A 22,742-nucleotide genomic window follows, 5' to 3' on the forward strand; every position below is an offset into this window, starting at 1 on the left:
AAGAGTTTCCCATGTAGTGGCTAGTAAACCTTTACCTGATAAATGAACAATGCTATCAGGCTTTTTGTCATATTTATGTCCTGCCCTATTCATGTTTTATAGAAGGGGTTGTTGAGTACCTACCCATGAAAGGCACTGAATGAGTTTGTATAGTCTATGACCTTGAAACCCACACACAAAAACTAATTATATAGACAGGATAGGGCATTCTCTATTACAGTAAATTTTAAAAAGAGCAGTAAGCCTTGCTCAATGTGTTACTTTTAGCCTTTGGTAGCCAAGAAATAGCTCTTAGGATGGAGAACACTTAGGAAGAAAACTTTTATATTTATCTTGTGCCTGAATTGCAGTATAGTGAAGCAACTAACAGATCAGTCTTAAATCAGGTGGCTTTCACTAAATTCTTGCTTCTATTGCTTTCTTAATTTGTGACCTTAGCCATTTAATTAACCTCCCTAGGCCAGGCGTGGTGGCCCACACCTGTAATCCCAGTACTTTGGGAGACTGAGATGGGTGGATCACCTGAGGTCAGGAGTTCAAGACTAGCCTGGCCAACATGGTGAAACCTATCTCTACTAAAAACACAAAAATTAGCTGAGCGTCGTGGTGGGTGACTTGAATCCCAGCTACTCGGGAGGCTGAGGCAAGAGAATTGCTTGAACCCAGGAGATGGAGGTTGCAGTGAGCCGAGATTGCGCCACTGCACTCCAGCCTGGGCAACAGAGTGAGAGTCCATCTCAAAAAAATAAATAAATAAAAATAAAAAATTAACCTCTCTAAACTTTTATTTTTCTTACCTGCAAAATGGGAATATCAATAATATCTACCTCATAAATGAGATTATAAAAGTAAGAAACTTTGTACAGAGTTAACATATGCTAAAATATTAATATGTCTTGGCTATTATCTCCTAATTGTAATATTTATTTGGGAACAGAACCATAGCATATTTATCACATGTAATTAGGTTAAATATATGACCCCTAAATCTCAGAGATAAGTAATGAAAATAATTTCCAAAACTGGAAATATGGAGACACTTTTTAAAATACGTTTATAATATCTAACACTTTCATTTGATAATAATTTGATAAATATTAGAAAATTAATATGTTGAATTGCAGAGATTTTAGGTAGGAAACAGATAAGACAAATGTTCCTCTAAGATGTCAAATGTGAAGAGGAGCACTGTATATCCTATATTTAATTTCCAGAACTACTTTTCATCCAGCTTCTGCAGTTTAGCTATTTGTTTTGTATTTTTTAACATTCTTGAAATCCAAGACAATCTACCCAAAACTCTAGAGTTTTTTCAGGAAGATTGGAACTTGATAGAGCAGAAGATCAACTGAACGCTGGAAGACTCTCCAGTGTGAAATGTTTATTTCTAGGATCTTCTGTTCAACCATGGAGCCTTCAGAGTCCTATGTGTAGTCTTAAACTGCTGATCTAAAAATGGTGATCTGTTTCAGCAGGTAATTAATGATATTACACATTTTAATAAATTTTTCAGGTAGATTGCTACCTATTTGCCAGATATTGTCTCCACTTCTTTCCCTAAAGTTAATATACTCATATTTGTAGAATCACCTAGAATGTAGTTCCATCAAGTAAGTTTAATATTAGATTATTGTAATATAGGGAATGCCATGGTGGGTGATTATTTACGCATGATTAATCTTCCAACATTTGGCATAAAGTACCCATTCTACTGTTTAATTAGTAGCTTTCTTTAAATCAACACATACTTTCTTAATTTAAATAAATTGGTGTTTGGTAAATAAATCCTAACATCATCATCTTAAGTGGAAAACCAGCATGACTTATTCTGAGAAGGAGTTAAGGGTAAAAGTCAAAATGTCAAACTTTTTATTGGCGAAAACTTTCAAAAACACATAAATACATAATAGACAATGAAATATAAACAATAATTCAACTCATCTATTTATAAAATCATATATCTTCATCAGTAGACTGAAACTGTGCATTATCACTCATTAAGAAAGAGATTTTTGGCTCAGTCTTAGTTGAAGATGAAGACTGGAGAAGATTCTGATTTCACATGCTGATATTAACCTGCACTAACTGCAAGACTGGAAATGGTGATTGCTTTATCAGTCCGTGTTCCTAAATAAAGAGATGGTGGCAACTTGCAATGGACATGTTGCAAGAAATAAGTCTTTATTGTTTTATGTATTGATGTTTTCTGGTTATTTCTTATAGCAGCATAAATCAGCTTACCCTGACTACTATCACAGTTGTCTTTAATAGAATTGTGTGATGAAAATCAATTTCTAATTTGCATAAACTTGTAAAAATTTTGGATTAAAAAGAAAACCTGTCTGACATGACTTCTAGAATGGGTTCTTCTGAAGCTATCAAATTCCTCAGTAGGGCCCCAAAACTCATTAGAATAAGTTTTCTTTCGGCTTCACTGTTGTCATCCAGTTGGGAAAAATACTTTTGAAGACATTTTATGAAGTCATTAATGTGTCTTTTTATAATGTTCAGGATATTGGCAGCAGGTTTCTGAAATGCTAACATAATTTAGTTGTTCAGCTCCAGAAAGATTTTCGGTATTTGCTGGTTGAACATTCGTTAAATGAAGTTAGAGAACTCCTTCCAAGGACCCTGGATTTACTGTACAGCTAGATTTATTAACAGCTACTGTTTATTAGGTATTTACTAAGTGCTAGCTACTGTGCTTCATGCTTTACTAACTTTATTAAATTATTTCCCACAGCATCCATATAAAGGTAGGTACTTTTACTATTTCCCATTTACAACAAAGAATAAAGTCAGATAACTAGAAGGTAAAAAAAATGCAGACTTGGGCAGGGCGCAGTGGCTCATGTCTGTAATCCTAGCACTTAGGGAGGCCGAGGCGGGTGGATCACGAGGTCAGGAGTTCAAGACCAGCCTGACCAATATGGTGAAACCCCATCTCTACAAAAAAAAAGCAAACAAAGAAACAAACAAAACAAAACAAAAATTAGCCGGGTGCAGTGGCAGGTGCTTGTAATCCCAGCTACTCAGGAGGCTGAGGCAGGAGAACTGCCTAAACCTGGGCGGCAGAGGTTGCAGTAAGCTGAGATTGTGCCACTGTACTCCAGCCTGGGTGACAGAGTGAGACTCTGTCAAACGAGAAAACCCCAAACAAACAAACAGACAAACAAAAAAACCAAAATGCAGACTTGAATGCAAGTCTGTGCTTGTAACCTCTGATTTCCATGTGTTGGTGGCAGCTGAGTCAGAATTAGGAACCATATCCCTGTCTAAAACTGTCTAAGGGATGTACAGCTGAATCCTTTCAATGGGGCCCTGTCTTGGGATGGACTTTCCTCAGATGATGTGGCTGATGGTTGCTTGAAGAGTGCCTCATTTCTGGAGATACCTACCCCTATTGTTACAACTGTGTCTTGGAAACCCTTTAGTGGTATTTTAGGTGTGAGAGTTCAACACATAGTTGTATATGTGAGTGTGGTTAAGAAGAGGAAAATGGGCCATCACCATTGCTCTCCCTCTGTCTTCTTTCTCCTCTTTTCTTCCTTTCACCTGCCCCCCATGCCTGCAAGTCATAGATTACCTCCACCCCTTCTGTGTACCAACAGTAATCCTCTAGGTACTTACAGGGGTATAAATAACTCACTTTGGATACAATGGGTCAAAGCAATGGTCCTGATGACAATACCAAAAAATGTATTGGAGCTGGTCACTGTGATACCATGTGTCATCACAGGTGAGTTACATTGGACTCCCACTCAATTTTTGTTGAGTTTATGAAGTTATGTTCATATGCAAAAACATAATAACCCTTTTTATGTCAAACTAGGTACATATCCCTGTAGCAGCTTGAGACGAGATCGTGCCACTGCACTCCAGCCTGGGCGACTGAGCAAGACTCCGTCTCAAAAAAAAGAAGAAGAAAAAAAAAGAATTAATCTTAATTCTTTTCAAACTATTTAATATGTTACCATGTACCATATCGAGAAAATATATTCTGCAAGTTTGGTCCTCTCTGTTGAGGAAAGTAAAAATCTGTCAGAAACTTACATATATCTATAACACTGTATGCACACCTAGTTCTAATAATCAAGGGTTAGGCAATGAAAACTGGTTTGTATTTAAACTCAATAATTCATAAAGCAAGTACCGGATGGTGTGTTGTATGGTCTCTTAGCCAGAGCAGCTGCATATGTTTATGCAGGTAGTGCCTCTCCAAAGGTGGCTGAACAAGGGCGCAATGAAAGGCTGAAGTCCAGCCCAAGTCTCCTGGCTGAGCCCTCTCTCTGGAATACAGCTATGTCCGCCTGGAGGAAGGGACACATTTTCTTTTTTTAAAAATGTATTTTGTTGTTGTTGTTGTTGTGCAGATAGACACATTTGACTGAATATTCTTTTTTAAAATTTTTTATTTGACTTTAAATTCTGGGATACATGTGCAGAATGTGCAGGCTTTTTACACAGGTATACGTGTGTCATGGTGGTTTGCTGCACCCATCAACCCATCATCTAGGTTTTAAGCCCCGCATGCATTAGGTATTCGTTCTAATGCTCTCCCTCCCCTTGCCCCCAACCCCTGACAGACCCCAATATGTGTAGAAAACCAAACACCGCATTTTCTCACTCATAAGTGGGAATTGAACAATGAGAACACATTTTCTTCTTACAAACACACTACCAATTTGCCAGGTCATATTCCCACGGGGCTAAGATGCCTTTTTTTTTTTTTTTCCCTAATTTATTCTCCTACGTCAAGGCTTGTTATGTGCAAGCTTCAGGCCCTTATTTTCCTGGGTTTGAGTCGAATCTTTATTTCATGACCCAATATGGAAACTTCTTTATACTCTGGGTCAGAGTAATTACCTTTATTTGAATATTTGTCAGCTTATTTCTTTTTCCTGATTTGAATTTACCAGAATTCCATGCCGTATTGTAGGCATAATATACCCATTGTGACTATAATTTTCTAATGATTTTCAGGATTTCTATTTATTTTAGGTTATGCCAGTCTTTTGGGATATTCTTGATGAAGCTATTGGAAAGAAATGTTTTCTATTTTGAGATTGCTTAGCTGGTGAAGTTTAAGTCTAGAGCTGCTGGCAGCCATCCTAGCCACTCTTGGGGATAAGCTTCCTGAGTATCTAGCCAGTATTGAGGAAGGAAGAGGAGGGAAGGAAGAAAAGAAAGAAGAGGAGGGAGGAGAATGAAAGGTTTGATATATTTAATCCAACCCAGGACCTGGCCCTAGCCATTTCTGAACTTCCTTTTTACAAAAGCCGAAAAAGTTCCTTTTTTATTTAAGACAGTTTGAAGTAGACTTCTATTCTTTGTCTGATACTGTCCAGTCAAATATAGTATGAAATTTATGATGTCCATTTCTAATCTGCTAGAAGTGAGGAGGGTGGAGTTATGAGCAAGTGTCTGCTTTGGTTAGGCTGTGTTAAGTGCATTATATGTTATTATTATTTAAGCCTTAAAACAAATCTATCGATCAGGTATTGCTAATGCACAGGATAAAATTTAAAATATTAAGAGTATTTCCCTTAAATTTGTAGGAGCAAAGTTTAAAAACTAAGTCAATATATATGTGTGTGTATATGTCTGTGCATTTATATATACCTGTGTATATAGATACATATCTACATATATTTATGCATGTATATATAGATACACATATATATCTATATGTACATGCACACTTATTAGTGTGAAACGAACAGTTCTGACCTGTTAGTGGTAAAGAGATTTCAGCTCCCTATTTACAATCAGTGCAAAGGTTTCCAAGGTTGTCAACTCACTTCTATCAAAGACGTCAACACTTGATTGAAACCATGAATTGCGCATATAAATACTGAGAAATGTGTTTTGATTGCACCACAGACAAGTAGCTTGAAAAAGGAGACAACTGAGATGCTCTAAATTACTGGAAATAAGGTAGAGGAAGGAATGTAGCAATAGGAAATTAGGTAGAAAACATTCTCTTGCATGTTTAGTACCTTGGAGGGAAATGTGTGGGCTGTTACAGGTAACTTGCTCATTTCACTTAATGCCCTCTGCCTGCGTGAGTTCCTCTGAGATGGCCCTAACTGCTTTATGTTAAAATTAAGTGGAGTGACTCTATTGTGGAAAATAACATAGTGGATTTCTGCTTTCAGTTTCTTAGCCTTGCTACAGCAACCTATGTCACCACCACCAGCACTCACACATCACAAGCCTAGAATCTTTCAGTGAGTTGGTGTCATCCATAGGATAAAGCCTCCAAACCTCCAAACCTCTGAGAATACATCACACTGAAGCCCCATGTGATCAGATCTGAATCTTGCTTAACTGGCCAGCCTTATTTCCTTGCCTGTGGCTTATATTCCAGCTAAACCATTCTGCTGCCAGTTACACAAACGCTTCATGCTATTCAGTGCTGCTGGCCTTTGCACACGCTGCTCCTTCTGCCTGGACACTCTTCTCTAGTCCTATGTGTCTGACACATATCTCATTCATTTTCTTGGAGGTGTGTCCTTGACAAGGCACCTAAATCACCTTGAACAGAGTTAATCATCTTGTCCTCTGTGCTACTTATACCTTTGCTTCTGTAACGTGGTTTTTTGTTTGTTTTTGTTTGTTTGTTTGGACTATCTGATATGGTTAGAATAACATTTCCATCCAATACCCATTGATATAAATGAGGGATTTTACTCTGGGAATTATTCAATTACAGTGGATACAGTCATAGGTTTTTGAGTCAAACTGCTTGGGTTTAAATCCTAGCTCTACTTTTTATTAGCTGTGGGACCTTGGATACTTAGCTTCCCTGGGACTCAGTTTTCTCATCTGTAAAATGAAGCAATATTAGCATTTCATAGGATTACTGTGAAGTTACGTAGAAATAATCTATGTCAAGTGACTGGTGCAAGGAATGTTCTCAACAAATAATGTATTATTTTGCCTATTAACTCAAGGAAGAAGGGTGACCATTGTCAGGAACTGGCAAAAGGTATGCAGAGAGCGCAAGTAGGCCATTTTCTGGACATGGTGTGGCATCTGCTCTATTTTCCTCACTTGCTTGTGCAGAGCAGCTGTCCACAAAGCTGACTGGGAAAAAGGAACCACTGTCACTGCCAATCACCCAGGAAGAGACTCATGCCTTTCTGTTTCCAGACATCTCCAAAAGTTTCAATCAAGTTGTCAGCATATATTATTGCTGATTTGGGGACATGGAAAACAGCCTTCTCCCATATATATATAAATATATATAATATGTATGGATATATACCAGACTTTACTGCCTAAGCTTTAAAAGCTTTGGTCTTTCCAAGTCTCTGTTGAATAGATCTAGCTGCTTCTGATTCTGTTCCAAAAGTCTTCTTTGGGATGAATGAATGAAACCCAGTTCTGGCAGGTTCTAACACTCCTCCTGTGGTCTCAGGGTCTCAGACAAACCACCAGTCCTGCCTCTTCTTTCCAAGAAAAGGCACTCCAATGGGCAATCTCATAGTGGGAACTCTGGAAGCAGCAGTGTCTCATCTTAGCCCAGCCAGCCAAAAATGCTCATTTAAACTGACTGTATTCTTGTGGCTACCTAACTAGCATCTTCACCAGTGAATATGATTCCATGCTTTGGGCAAGTCCAGGTTGCAGACAACTGCAGAAAGATGCATGGCCAACCTGTGCTTGTAAAACCTGGTTAACCAAGAGAACTACACCAAGTGGATATCACTCCCACCTATAGGCCAGTGTGTCTTTCACAAATTGCTTTATTTACAAAATCAAATACTGTTAACTTGGTTAGATAATCTAAGACATACTTTCATTTAGTCTGAGTCACTATATCTTTTTGCTCCAAAATGAAGCATGCATTTAAGATCTCTGAGTTTCCCTTTAGTGTTGAAAGAAGGCAATTTTAAAAACTAATTAAAAAGAATTCCTCCTGGATTCATTCTTCCACCTTCCTCCGAGGTTAGTACTAAAGATGAACCAACATCATACTGGATTGAGCAAGTCACCAGACTGTATTTTAATAAAGCTGATGTGAATTTTGACCCTTGAACAGTGGTCATGGTGAGCAGTTTCTTCTTATCTATTAGCATCCACAAAAGAGTTCTAGGCATTTATGCTTAGAGAAAATCACCTGGTTATTTCAGTGGAACAAGATGGACAGCCAAGGTCAATGAAGCATTGCAAATTTTCCAGTCCTTGCTGGAGGCGGAATAGGGACTGACTTTTCTCTCTCTCTCCCGCTTACTGTCTCTCTCTCTCTTTTAATGGCATTTAATAAATAGCAAAATAGCATCTGAGTAAAACTTTAAATAAAAACCCCAGATGATAAACTCTTGGAGGAAGAACCTATTTTTTGAAGCATAGTGTCTCCTCCTCACCCCCAACCCCTTCCTGATAATCTATTCTCACTTTCTTTCTTTTTTTTTTTTTTTTTTTTTTTTTTTGAGACGGAGTCTCGCTCTGTCGCCCAGGTTGGAGTGCAGTCTCGCTCTGTCGCCCAGGTTGGAGTGCAGTGGCCGGATCTCAGCTCACTGCAAGCTCCGCCTCCCAGGTTTACGCCATTCTCCTGCCTCAGCCTCCGGAGTAGCTGGGACTACAGGCGCCCGCCACCTCGCCCGGCTAGTTTTTTGTATTTTTTTTAGTAGAGGCGGGGTTTCACCGGGTTAGCCAGGATGGTCTCGATCTCCTGACCTCGTGATCCACCCGTCTCGGCCTCCCAAAGTGCTGGGATTACAGGCTTGAGCCACCGCGCCCGGCCTATTCTCACTTTCTGAAATAAACATTTTACTTTGCCAATGCTGTGAGGTGTGGGCTGGGAAGTTACTCATTCTCTCCTTCACTCACAGAACAATTTCTTAAGGCTTAAGTGAGAATTTTAACTACTTCTTTCAAATGAGGAGCTCTTTACTAAATTTAACATGTAATACACATTCAGATCTGGAAATCTCAGAGCCACCTGATGAGAGTTTTGCTTTGCGTTTCTTAGGCGGAGGAACTATATACCAAGTCCTCCATCTAGAGGTATCACTTGGAAGTGTCTGTAAATGTGATCTAATGTGGATTTTGGGAACAGAAGATATTTATTGAATTTCAAAGTTTAACTGAATAGCATGATAAAAGTGGATAAGAGAGAATTAAAAGATAAAGTACCCAGTCTCGAAGAGCTTATAATGTAATAAGAAAGAAGTAAAACTTAATAAAATCAAAAATCTAATAAATAGTTTTCTAACCTAAGTATAGGTGCTTGACTCCTTTCTCCTCCTAAGGTCATCACTGGGCAGATGTGTCAGTTTGCATAAGTTTGGGACAGAAAAGAGGAAAGGAGTTGTTTGCCAATCATAGAGTCAGAAAAGAGAGGAGATCCTATCTGCAAACCAAAGCTCCAAGTGCTCCTGAGACAGCCTAGGAGCAGTGAAATGATTTTCCTTATAAGGCTCTGGGATAGGGGAGCTGCAACATCCTAGACCTGACAAGAGACCAGTACATCTCGGGGAGCCTGGGGGAAAATCCAAGGATACTCCAGATGCTTGAGGAGGTCAACAAGCTGCCCAGGCCAGTACCTCAGTGGCCCTAGGAGGGGCTTCCATAGTCTAAAGAGTTGTGACATGCTGAGGTGAACCTTTCTTTTATCTCAAGATCTGGGAGGAGCCAGGAAATCTTGTGACTCCTCTCCCCACCCATTAATTCCAGGATTGCAGCTGGTTGGCTTGTTGTCACCAACAAAATGAAACATATCTTCTTTGTCTGACAATTTACAATTGCCTGGGAGATAGGCCTGCCGGTTCTAAGGAATCTCCCTCCTGATAATAATAGTACCAGACTGCTTGTGGGACCACACTAGGATGAGAAAAAATATATTAATGTTCAAGAAACTATGCTGGAAGCCTATGAGGACATAATTCCCATATAAAATGCATATTTCTGGATAGTACTTGATGGGTGGTTGTTATCTCCTGAACTTTCTCCTGGCAAATCCTGTTTGCTGTTATCCCTTCTTCAAACACTCAGTGTTCCTCTTTCTTCTCTGCTTCCCGGGCCTGCTGCTGGTGGAATATTTGCCTTTGCAGTTGTCTCTTATGCTCCTAAGCTAAACCACTGCATCTCCAAAATTCTTCTCTTCATCCTTAAGTTCTTTAAACCCTTCATTTACGGCAGGGCGCGGTGGCTCACGCATGTAATCCCAGCACTTTGGGAGGTCGAGATGGGTGGATCGCGAGTTCAGGAGATCGAGATCATCCCGGCCAACACGTTGAAACCCTGTCTCTACTAAAAATACAAAAAAAATTAGCCGGCCGTAGTGGCAGGCGCCTGTAGCCCCAGCTACTTGGGAGCCTGAGGCAGGAGAATGGCGTGAACCCGGGAGGCGGAGCTTGCAGTGAGCTGAGATCATGCCACTGCACTCCAGCCTGGGGGACAGAGTGAGACTCTGTCTCAAAAAAACCAAAAAACAAAAAACCTTCATTTATGCAATCCTGTTCCATAGCATATCTTTTCTATTCTATTGTTTTGCTTTTCTTTGCAATGTTTCTTGAACTTGAGCTTTTCCTGTACACATAACCTCATTCACAAGTGTTTTCCTTGTCTCCTTTCCGAATTTTATCTTCCTGTCCTTCTTGGCCAACTTTTTTTTTTTTCCTTCTCTGCCTCTACTATTTTGTCTAATGATTTCTTCTGTTTCCTTCTGCTGTCTTCCCTTGTTGTTTTTTAAATCAGCCTCTTCCTGTAAGTCTTGAAGGGCCCTTGCACAAAGTTCATATTCAAGTCCTGCTCTTTTCCATATTTCTGTCAAATATGTTCCACCTTCTCTTGGAAGACTTTTTGCAAAAAGGTTTCAATTTTCTGCTTTGTCTCCTCTTTCTCCAGCTTATCTGTTCATTCTCAAGTTTAATCTGTGCATTTTCTTTTTCCATAAGGTGCACCTCCTCTTCCTCTAGCTGTTTCACTACCTGCTTTTGCACCTGGATGCTGGTGACCTGGGCATTCTGATCCAGGTGCATGTTCTCCTCCAGCTCTTTCTGGAGCTCTTGAGCTTCTCATCTTTCCTTGGCTGATTAGTCTTCTGCCCAGAGTTCTGAGAACATCCTCTCTTTCACCAGTTTCTGCCTCTTCAGCTTTTCATTAAATTCTACCTCTGCTTCTCTGCTTTCTGCTCTTCATGTGTCTTCTGATGGATACAAAGCAATTGACCACAGAGATGCTTGAGGCATGCCCTGAATCACTGTCTAGCTTTTCATTCACAAAATTCTATCTCTGTTTTCCTTCTGTTTTAATGATCTGACTTTCTCTCTCATTCTATCTTGTTTTTCTCCTCCATTATTGCTTCTTTCAATTGCATTTCATTCTGTAAAATACTCATTTTCCTCCGAGGCTAGCTTATTTTATCTTTCTTCAGTGTTGATGGAATACTTACTTTTAACAGGTATGAGCAGGCTGAAAGAGAGCCATCCCTCTAAATGATTAGGACAGGTGACTTTCCTCAAGCTGGATTTTAAATGTAATAGCAGAAATAATATTAAAAAATCTTAAAACACAAAAGACAGTAAATTTAAAGCAAGAAAGGTAACCTTTAAAAATGAAGATTGTGAAAAACAGCATAGACACTGCTGAATATTGTCAGCAATGACCCAAAATGTTAGTGTAAGGAATCATACCAGTAAACAGAAGAAAAAAATAAATGAAAATTAGCAATGAAAAGTGACAGGGTAGGATACACTCATGAAATAAATCATTTCAATTAGTAAGACTTTCAGAAGGCGAGAAAGAAAAAGACGAATAACAAAAATCAAAGAATTAATATTAAAAAATCCCTGTGAGCTGGATGAAGACTTGAGTTTTCAGATGATAAAGACCATCTAAGTGCTGGAAGTATTTAAAGAAAAGAGGAACACTCCTGGCCACATTCTAGGGTACTTAACAGACCTGTATGATCAGGAGCACTTCTTATTAAGCTTCCAGACAGAGAAAACAAGCTACAAAGAAAATATTGACACTATCGATCTTTTTTATCTGCAGTATCTTCGTTGTCTTCAGTAACATAGAAGACAATGAAGTGACATTATGGACTTTTGAGTAAAAAGAGCTGTGATTCTAGAATCCTGTTCTCAGGATGTTGTTTATGAATTGGGGTGAAGATGTGACATTTCGAGACCTATAAGGATCTAATAAGTAAACTACCCATACACATTCTTTGAAAATGTTACTGTGAAACTTCAACAAAAATTAAATCAGCGTTTGATTTTACATTAAGGAAGAATAAAATATGTCAGGGAGAAAGATGAGTGATAAATCACATATGTGTAATTGATATGTAAAATTATCAGAAACCTATAGGGTACAGTAAGAAAACACTATTCATTCCTCTGCCTCCAAATGAAGTCTAAGGCAGGTCTAATATTGGTCATTCTCAGATAAAAACAGTATTCTCTAGTCACTTTTAAACAAAATCTGAATAATTTTATACATCAGTTAAAATGTCAGTATCATGTAAGAGTCAAAATTCTAAACTCCATTCTAAATTAAAACTTTTTTCCTTCCCTTGCTCGGAATTATCTGACAAAGACTTTAAAGCAGCTATTACAAAAATTCTCAAATGAGTAATTGTGGGCACTCTTGAAACAAATATTAAAATAGAAAGTATCAGTCAAGAAATAACATAAATAAGAACCAAATGAAAGTTTTAGAACTGTGAAATATAGTATCTAAAATTTAAAAGAAAACCCAACAGCTCACTGAATAGACTCAAAAGTAGAATAGAGATCATAGAAGAAAGAGCAAACTTGAATATAGAACAGTATAAATTATCCAGTCTGAACAACAGAAAGAAAAATGTTTGAGGAAAGAAAGAACAAAGTCTTGGGGACCTGTGATAGTGCAGAAAAGCTGTAACATACATGTAATTGGAGTTACAGAAGAGGAGGAGACATAATATGGTGCTAAAAAAATATTTGAAAAAATAATGGCTGAAAACTTCTCAAATACAATGAAAGACATAAACCTACAGATTTAAGAAGCTAAGTGAACTGCAAACAAAATAAGTCTGAAGAAATCTAGTCCCAGAGTCATAATAATAAAACTGCTGAAAATTAAAGACAGGTAACCTCTTGTAAGCAACCAGGAGGCTGGGCGTGGTGGCTCACGCCTGTAATCCCAGCACTTTGGGAGGGTGAGGCAGGCAGACCACAAGGTCAGGAGATCAAGACCATCCTGGCTAACATGGTGAAACGCTGTTTCTACTAAAAATACAAAAAATTAGCCGGATGTGGTGGCGGGCACCTGTAGTCCCAGCTACTTGGCAGGCTGAGGCAGGAGAATGGCATGAGGCGGAGCTTGCAGTGAGTCTGGGCAACAGAGAGAGACCAAAAAAAAAAGCAATCAGGAAAAAACATGGCACATTACCCATAGAGAAACAATAATTCAAATAATTGTGGATTTTTCATCAGAACCTGTGGAAGTCAGAAGTAATTAGCACATTTTAAAGGTACTAAAATACCTGTCACACCAGAATTTTGTGTTCAGTGAAAATATCCTTCAGTAACAAAGGGAAAATCAGTTAAAGACAAAATAAGCAAATAATAGAGAAAGGTAATAAACCAAAAATTATTCTTTGAAAAGTCAATAAAATGTAGAAACTTCTAGCTAAATTGGCCAATTAAAAAAGAGAGGAGAGGAATAAATAATCAATATTAGTAATGAAAAAATAAACATTACCACATGTTCTATAGACATTAAGAGGATAAGAAAAATGTCTTAAAATACTTTATGCCAATTAATTCAACAACTTAGGTAAAATGAATCATTTTTTTTAAAGAACAGCAACTACCAAAGCACACTAAAGAATAAAAGATAACTTATTTAGAGAAATTGAATTTATATTCTATCTTCTTACATAGGAAACTTCCAGATAGCTTCACTCATGAATTCTACCAAATATTTATGGAAGAAAATTATGAAATTCTACATTAACTCTTTAAGAAAATTCAGAAGAGGAAACATTTCACAACTCATTTTATCAAGCAACACATTTCTAGGAAAGAAAATTCCAGAATAATATCCCTCATAAAGAGATAGTCAAAATTGCTCAAGAACATTTTAGCAAATTGAATCCAGTGAATGATAAAAAGTAATGCTTCATTACCAAATGAGGCTCATGACAATAGTACAATGTTGGCTTAACATTTGAAAATGAATCAGTGTAACTCCCTAGATTGACTTACACAAAATACCAAACAATATGATTGATATAGAAAAAGCATTTGGCAAAATTCAACTTACCTTATGATAAAAACTCTAACAAACTAGGAATAAAATGAAATGTCATCAGATTATTAAAAGGCTACATATGAAAATCATATAGTTAATATACATAGTATTGAGTGATTTAGTATTTTCTACCTAACATTGGGAAAAAGGTAAGAATGGCCTTATCACTATATCTATTAAATGTCATATTGGGGTAGCTAACACTACATAGAGCAAGAAAAAGAAATGAAAGACATAGATATTGGAAGGAAAGAAAACTGTTTGCAGACAACATGCTCGGGTGCATAGAAAACTCTAAGGAATCTACAAAAACTAATATACAACTAATAGGCACATTCAGCAATGTTGCAAGTTACAAAGTCAATATATAAAATTAGTTGTAGTTTTACATATTTGCAATAAACAATTGAAAATAGAAATAGAAATACCATTCATTATAGCATCAAAGAACAAGAGATACTATGGAATAAATTTAATAAAAGACATACCAGACATGGACTGGGCGTGGTGGCTCACGCCTGTAATCCCAGCACTTTGGAGGCCGAGGTGGGCGAATTACCAGGTCAAGAGATTGAAACCATCTGGCCAACATGGTGAAACCCCGTCTCTACCAAAAATACAAAAATTAGCTGGGTGTGGTGGCATGCTCCTGTAGTCCTAGCTACTCAGGAGGCTGAGGCAGGCAAATTGCTTGAACCCAGGCGGTGGAGGTTGCAGCGAGCCAAGATAGTGCCATTTCACTCCAGCCTGGCGACAGAGCGAGACTCTGTCTCAAAACAAAACAACAAAAAAAACCCCCAAAAAAGCAGACACGGAAAACAAAAACTACAAGGCATTGCTGAGAGAAACTAAAGAAAGCTTAAGTAAATGTGTAGAAATATCATTTAATGAATAAGAACATGGAATATTGTTGAGCTTTACATTTTCCTAAAATTGGTACATAGATTTAATGCAACCTCAATAAAAATTCCAGGAGCATTTTTTTATAGAAATTGATATGATAACTCTGAAATTTACATGAACATAAAATCTTGAAAAAACCCAAAACACAGTTGTAGGACATACAGTGCTTAATCCTAGGACTATACAACTATGGTAATCTAAACTGTTTAAGAAAAGACTTATAGGGCAATGGGACAAAAATAGAGTTCAGAATTCAGACTTCACATATGTGTTCAATGACTTTTGACATAAATGTCAAAATAATACTATGGGGAAAGGAGAGTTTTTTCAACAAAAACTGCAGCATCAGTTGGATATTTTTGTGTGAAATTTTTGAATCTCAAGCCTTATCTCACACCATACATCTAAATTAACTCAAGATAAATCATAGTCCGAAACATAAAATCTAAAGCTAAAAATATCCTATCAGAAAAGATAGACACAAATATTTGTGATCTTGGATTACAAAAATACTTCTGAAATAGGACACAAAAGAAAAAAATGATAAATTTGACTTCATCAAAATTAAAAATTTGCTCTTAAAGAAACATGAAAACAAACGGGAAAGCCATTGACTGGAGGAAAACTTTTGCAAAACGCATGTCTGATAAAGGATTTGTACTCGAAAACTCAATAGTAAGAAAATAACTCAATTACAAAATAAACAAAAGCTGTGTGAATGGCAGGGAAGATGTAAGAATAGCAAATATACAAGTGAAAAAATATTCAACATATTAGTCATTAGAGTGATTAAAAGCAACAGAGTTGAACAGACCAAATATTTGCGAGAAGGTGGGGCCATTGGAGCTCATCTTTGTTGGTGGGAATACAAAATAATACAATCAGTTTGGGAGTTTGTAATGATAAACATTCACTTAACCATCCAACCTAGCAACTCTCTGGCTATTTATCCTAGCAACCCTTTTTCTAGGTATTTATCCAAGGGAAATGAAAACATGTGTCGGCACAAAGCCTTGTATGCATACTTACAGCAGCTTTATTCCCAGTAGCCAAAACCTAGAAGCAAGTCAAGTATCCATGAAATACTAATCCACAATAAAAATGAATGAACTGCTGCTATACAGAATAATATGGATGGATCTCAAAATTATTATGCTAAGTAACAGAATCCAGACACAGAAGACTACATAATGGTATGGTTTCATTTATATAAAATTCTAAAATGAAAACCTATAGTGACTAAAAGTTGATCAGTTGTCTTTAGGAGTTAGAGGTTCCTAGGGTTTGGCAGCGGGGACGAGGGATGTATGAAAACGGGCACACAACACAGTAGGGTGATAGAAATGTTTATTCTGATTGTGACTATGGTTAACCAACTGTATACAGTTGTCAAACTTATAAAATTGTACCTTTAAAAATAATACATTTTAATGCATGCAAATTATACATAAACAATCTAATTAATTTAAAAATAGCTAACAAAAAGTCTTTAATAATACTGTTGTAAGCCTCTGTGGGACTCACTGCTACCTGTTGTATGAGTTACACAATTTTAACAATCTGCTCAGGTCAGTGATATTAGCTAGTAATTATTACGTGCTTACTGCATAGTAGGTACTGCTTTGAGTGATTTTACAGTTTTTGCTAATTTAATCTTACCAATAACTGTGAAGGAAATAGTGTTATCTCTCTTTGACAGATAAGGAAAATGATTACAAAAAATTTAATTAACAGCTAGTAAGTGGAAAATGTATATTTTGAAAGAGGCATTAGAGACCAGATTCTTAACCACTATTATATATTGAGAGGCGACACAGAAAACGTTACATGCTAATATAATGCACTATGACTAGTCTCAGGCGAAGGGTATATGCAAAAAATCCATAAATTCAGGGAGGGTGAGACTTGGTTTGGGGAAGAACTTATTGGAAAAAGTAATTCTAGCTTTGAGTCTGATGAGATGGGAAGAATTTGAATTGTTAATTAGTGTTAAAAATGTGATGTCACTGAATGTCACCTGACATTATATAGCACACTTTACTTCCCCATCACACGAATTGTTTTATTATTGGGCTCAATGAAATAAATGATGTTAGTAACAAGAGATGAAGCAATCACAGTGTCTTATCAGCAAAGGCTATATCAATTTGTTAATTGTAATTTTGTGTGCTTTAAAATCAAAGATCATTCATACATGAAACTCTAAAATATCTTATTAGATTCAACATTAAAAGCCATATTTAGAGAGAGTTTTTGAAAAATTGAAAGAAAAAACTTCCCACTTAAAAAAAAAGACTTAAAATGCAGTTCTCAATCATTCCAGCAGATGGCAATACAATCATTGTTAAAAAGTTAAGTTTTGTCAAACTGGAAAAAAAGGGCAAATGAAAACAGCCTATCCTTTTTTATTTTGTTTTATTTTTATTTTGTTTCTTTTGATTTTTCTCCTCTGTGGTGAGCCCTTTTTGGTTGCTAAAACAATTCGACACCTAATGTTTTTAAAGCTATATAGCCTGCTAAGGACCTAATTATGACCTCCCTTAAATGCCAAGATAGAAATACTAATCTATATTTTTAATTGTAGTGAGAACACTTAACATGAGTTTTATCCTTTTAACAAATTTTACAGACTACACAGTATTGTTAACTAAAGGGATAGTGTTGTAGACATATCTTTATTCTGTAGAGATAGATGGCTTTGAGTAAGGGATGACTTGGTCAAAACTGTTCATTAGAAAATAACTCTGAGAGGGAAAGGACAAGTGAAAGGATGTAAAAGAGAAGAATTTTTGTTAGAAAACAGGAAGAAGGCAAGGGGAAGATCTTGAAGAGAGGTAATGGGAAAACTATGGCTTAGATGAGGAAAATAGCTGTAGACCCAGAAGGGAAAGAACTGAGCAACTGATTGGATGTCAGACATTCAAAAGAACGAATAGCCAAAGATAACTCTAGTGTTTTAATCTGGATTAGGGGAAAGCTAACTAGAGTACAATGGGAGAAAGACTGGGCTCGGACCAAAGGGAGTATTTTCAGGTGCCCTTGTGCATCTACACAGATTTAACTGAGCAGTTGAAAACTCGGTCTCCTGTTTAGATTAAGAAGTAAAATTTAAGACAGACATAAACACAAAGTGGTTATTTGTGGCCTTAGGAGTAGATAAGAAAGTCACAGAGAGATAAAGGCCAAAGTCCTAAGAAACGTCTAGATAATGCTTGCATTTAGGAGAAACCAATGATATGGTTAAGTTTAACAAAATTCTCAGGTGGCTGTAGTGTCTTAGAAGGCTGCTAAGAAGGATACGTGGAACAAGAGTAAGGAATATTTCATTAAGTTTGAGAAGATGATTAGAACAGAGGCCATTGGACTTTAAGAAATTTAATGGGGTAGAAAGCAGATTATCATGAGAAAGAAGTGGAGAGGCTGTAAGAAAGTCTGAAATCTCTTTTTAAAAGTTTGACAGTCAAGGGAAGGGAAGAAATCATTCCCTTCTAGTAGTTTGACTAGACAGCAGGAATAGGGAAATCTTTTTTTTTTTTTTAAACGGAGTCTTACTCTGTCGCCAGGCTGGAGTGCAGTGGCGCAATCTCGGCTCCCTGCAACCTCCGCCTCCCGGGTTCAAGCAATTCTCCTGCCTCAGCCTCCCGAGTAGCTGGGACTACAGGTGCGCTCCACCACGCCCAGCTAATTTTTGTATTTTTAGTAGAGACGGGGCTTCACTGTGTTGGCCAGGAAGGTCTTGATCACTTGACCTTGTGATCTGCCTGCCTTGGCCTCCCAAAGTGCTGGGATTACAGGCGTGAGCCACTGCACCCTGCCTGGAACCGGGAAATCTTTATGCAATAGAGGGCCTTGAGCATGGTCTGAGTGAAGGAGACGTTTGAAATTATACTAAAGTTGTTTTCTTTTCTTAAATAGCATGTAGATAATTTAATGAAATGGCATAACTTCATTTAACAGAAGTTTTGTGGATGTAAGAAAAATTAGACATATAATTTTAAAGCATATTTTGCAACCTGTTTCTCATTATTTTTTATTCATCCTGTGTCTGCTTGGCTCCTCTCTGTTGCTGATGTCTGAAGCTTTGGGACTATGAGAGTTAGTCATGCTAATTACATCTGTTCTCAGCAGCCAATGTCTTCTGACATTGTGGCAAGTGATAAGTCTGAGGGGGCTGTCGTAGAGTCAACCAAGCATTAAAAATCATGGAAAGCTCTAAAGCCTATTGCTCTCTTATGATATGTGAGTATGTTTTCTTGTCAAGGTTTGTAGAGAGCTTTTCATTGTCTCCTTTCTGCTTTTTTTCCTTAAGGAAAAGAAAAATTAGCTTGCGATGCTGTATCTTGTTGGCAGAATTACCAAGGTGTAGAATTTGCTGCTTGCTCCTAGAGCTTTGGTGTCGTGGTGTCATTTGTGTGCAAAGGAATCTGCAAAGGCTGCCAATTGAATCTGTCTAGGGAAAAAATAACATGATTTTGAGAAGCAAACAACCGAGTCTGCCATGAAATATGATAAACATATGGGTTTCATTAAAAACTCATGGCAAGACAAAGTCTTCAAACACAGAGGAAAGAGGAGAAAAAACAGGAAGAAGGCAAGGGGAATCCCCAAGGAAATTGTATCTATTCTTTATTGCACAGTTAAAGGCTTGTCTGTAAGTTCCTAAACACCTGTCTCTAATTCTTTGAAAGCCTGTACCATATCTGTCAATAGTTTCATCAAGTGAAAGATGAAATTAACTCCGACCTTTGCGTATCCCCACTGACATGTTAGAAGGGCTGTCAATTCTGAGAGCTGCACGATGCAAATTTTCATGCAAATCACAACCCAGTTACAGAGGAAGAGCTGAAATCAACTTTTTCTTAAATCTTTAACAGTCAGGAATATAATTGTGTAAACTGGAGCTTATTTCTATTAGGGAGGACATGCCACTTGTTTGCTCCTTTTTATATTTTTATGAAACTGATTGATTGGATGGTAATCACATTGTACAACTATTACCCTGATCATTGCTTTGGAAATCATAGGAAGTCAAACTCAGAGGGAACATATTTTCAGAATAAATCTTCCTTCTTTCAGTGAAGCTTGTTTGCTTTGTGGTTTCCTTGGGTTGGATTTTAAGATCCTTAAGGACAAAACGTTGTTCTTATTCTTTTTGTTTGTTTAGACGGAGTCTCACTCTGTCACCCATGATGGAGTGCAGTGGCGTGATCTCAGCTCACTGCAACCTCCACCTCCTGGGTTTAAGCTATTCTTCTGCCTCAGCCTCCCAACTAGCTGGGACTACAGGCACCCACCACCATTCCCGGCTAATTTTTGTATTTTTATTAGAGATGGGGTTTCACCGTATTGGCCAGCCTGGTTTCGAAATCCCGACCTTGTGATCTGCCCGCCTCAGCCTCCCAAAGTATTCATTTTTTTTTTAAACCCGCTAAATCTTTTTATACAGTGTGTTAAAAAAATTACTATCTGTTTAACACTTTTAAATTTTGGCAGTCACTTTGGTTTCCTAGTCAACAGCCATTCTCCATTTCAGTGCCAACAGAACCCTGATTGTGCTTGGTGACAAGGGACTATAGGGAGAGAGAGAGGTCCTCCCTTAGACCAAGGGATAAGTGCTTTAAACCAGTTTGGGCAATCCTATCCACTCACCTATGGTTGGTTTGGAGTGGGGCATGTACTGTAAGCCAGTTCTGGCCAATGAGATCTGAGGGGAGGTTTGTTGGACCTTTGGGATATTTTTCTTCCTTTGCTGTAAAGAGGAAAACATAGAAGAAGCCCCTTCCCCAAACTACTTTTTAATACAATTGTGTGAGGACATCGTGTTTATAGCTGTGGCAAACTCAAGGGGAATCCAAAATAACTGTGGAAAGCTAACGCATACTGATGATACTGCTTAGCTACCGAATTCACCAATGCTGGAAATTACTTCTGGACCTCTGGTGATGATAATAAATGCCTTCATAATTTTGGATTCTTTGTACCTTGTAGCCAGAAACATTCTAACTGAGGCAGCAATTTAAAAAGGTTTCTCACATTACCTCCTTGGATTCTGTTAACAATTTTTTACTTTAGTCCACAGAAGACATCGAGACTCAAAATGACTGAATGACATGCCTAACCTGACACAACTCAGGTAGCTGACTTAATATTGAAATCATAATTTTGGTGACCACTGACAAAAGCTTTTTAATGCACTTTTAATTTGTACAGAGTCAGGACTAGTAAAGGGTGACTGAAACGAGGGATGCTGCAATTTTGTGGAAATTTCCTTTGTTCCTCAGGCAGATTCTCCAAAATATTTATGTCTATTGAAGTCTGAACTCCTCGCAATACCTGTCAGAACTCATGTTAGAGTGCCCAGACCTCAAGATTTGTAAGGAAGTTCTTCTTCACATTTGTCCTGCTTCTTCCTTCCTTCCCCTGATTTGTTCTGAAAGCATGGTCTGTTCTTATTTCTAATAAAATGCACCTGTTCAGAGTTACTTGAGCGCTTAAATGTAGCACAACCTCCCAGGAGAACACTTGTCCTTTCTTTCTCTGGTCTATCTTAATAGGGCATGGCAAAATGTGATTCTCATTTGCACCTACATTTTCATAGGATGGGGGTTAGCCAATTTACTTCACACTGGCTCAGACTTAGACCTCCTCAGAGTCCATGGGTTCTTCCAGACGCATTCCCATGCTGTTTAGACTTCACGAATGCCTATCGTTAAAGCGCTGCCTCCCACCCCATAAACGATTACTGGGAGCAAATATGATTATTATTTCTTTGCATTAACATGGATTCCTCAGGAAATGAAGCATGGCAAGAACTTACAAGCTAGTGCTTTCATGAGGATGGGGATGCAGTCTCAGGAAATGTAGAGTCAAAGACAGCAGATACATTCCAGAACTGGCCATAGCTTTCCAATATATATGGCTGGTTGCTTATCTTGCAGAACATTGTTAGGAAAGTTGTACAGAACTCTTATGCATCAGAATTGTCTATAGAGGAAGAAAAGAGGTGAAAACACTTATCTGCTGGATTTTTCCTCATCTCAGGTCGTACATGACTCCAAGTTCACTGGCTAAGGGAATGGCTCTCCTGCAGTTTCAGGTTGCGTTCTGCTTGCCAGGCAGCCTTGAGGGGATCCAGAGCCTAAACGGATCCTGTAAGGCCAGAGCACAGGTTGAACTTTCTCATCCTGGCAGTTGCTGCCACACACGAGGTCTAAGGGGGTGGCTCTGCTGGAGTTTGATACCTGTCTCTGGGGCTACTCTTGCTGGCTAGAAATCAAAGTAAGTGGTCAAGTGTCAGCATGGGGGTGTTGTGAGCCAAGTTCATTGGATATGAGTGATGTACAAAGTGGGTTCAAATCCAATTTCTGTTCTAAACAGGCTGAAAATAGTTCTCTTCCTTTTTATTTTTTAAAAGCAATTTTTATACTTCAAAGATTTATTTTTTTCTCCATTTTGAAGGAGCTGAATCTAACTTAGGGGTTGGTGTCCTCATTACTGCTTTACCAGGCTTCAGAGCCACAGGTAAATGGATCAGTGCTGATTTTCATGGATGAATAAATTCAGTAATTCTTATTATCCTAAGCATA

The sequence above is a fragment of the Theropithecus gelada genome, chromosome 6 (genome assembly GCF_003255815.1).
Source record: "Theropithecus gelada isolate Dixy chromosome 6, Tgel_1.0, whole genome shotgun sequence".
Taxonomy (NCBI): domain Eukaryota; kingdom Metazoa; phylum Chordata; class Mammalia; order Primates; family Cercopithecidae; genus Theropithecus; species Theropithecus gelada.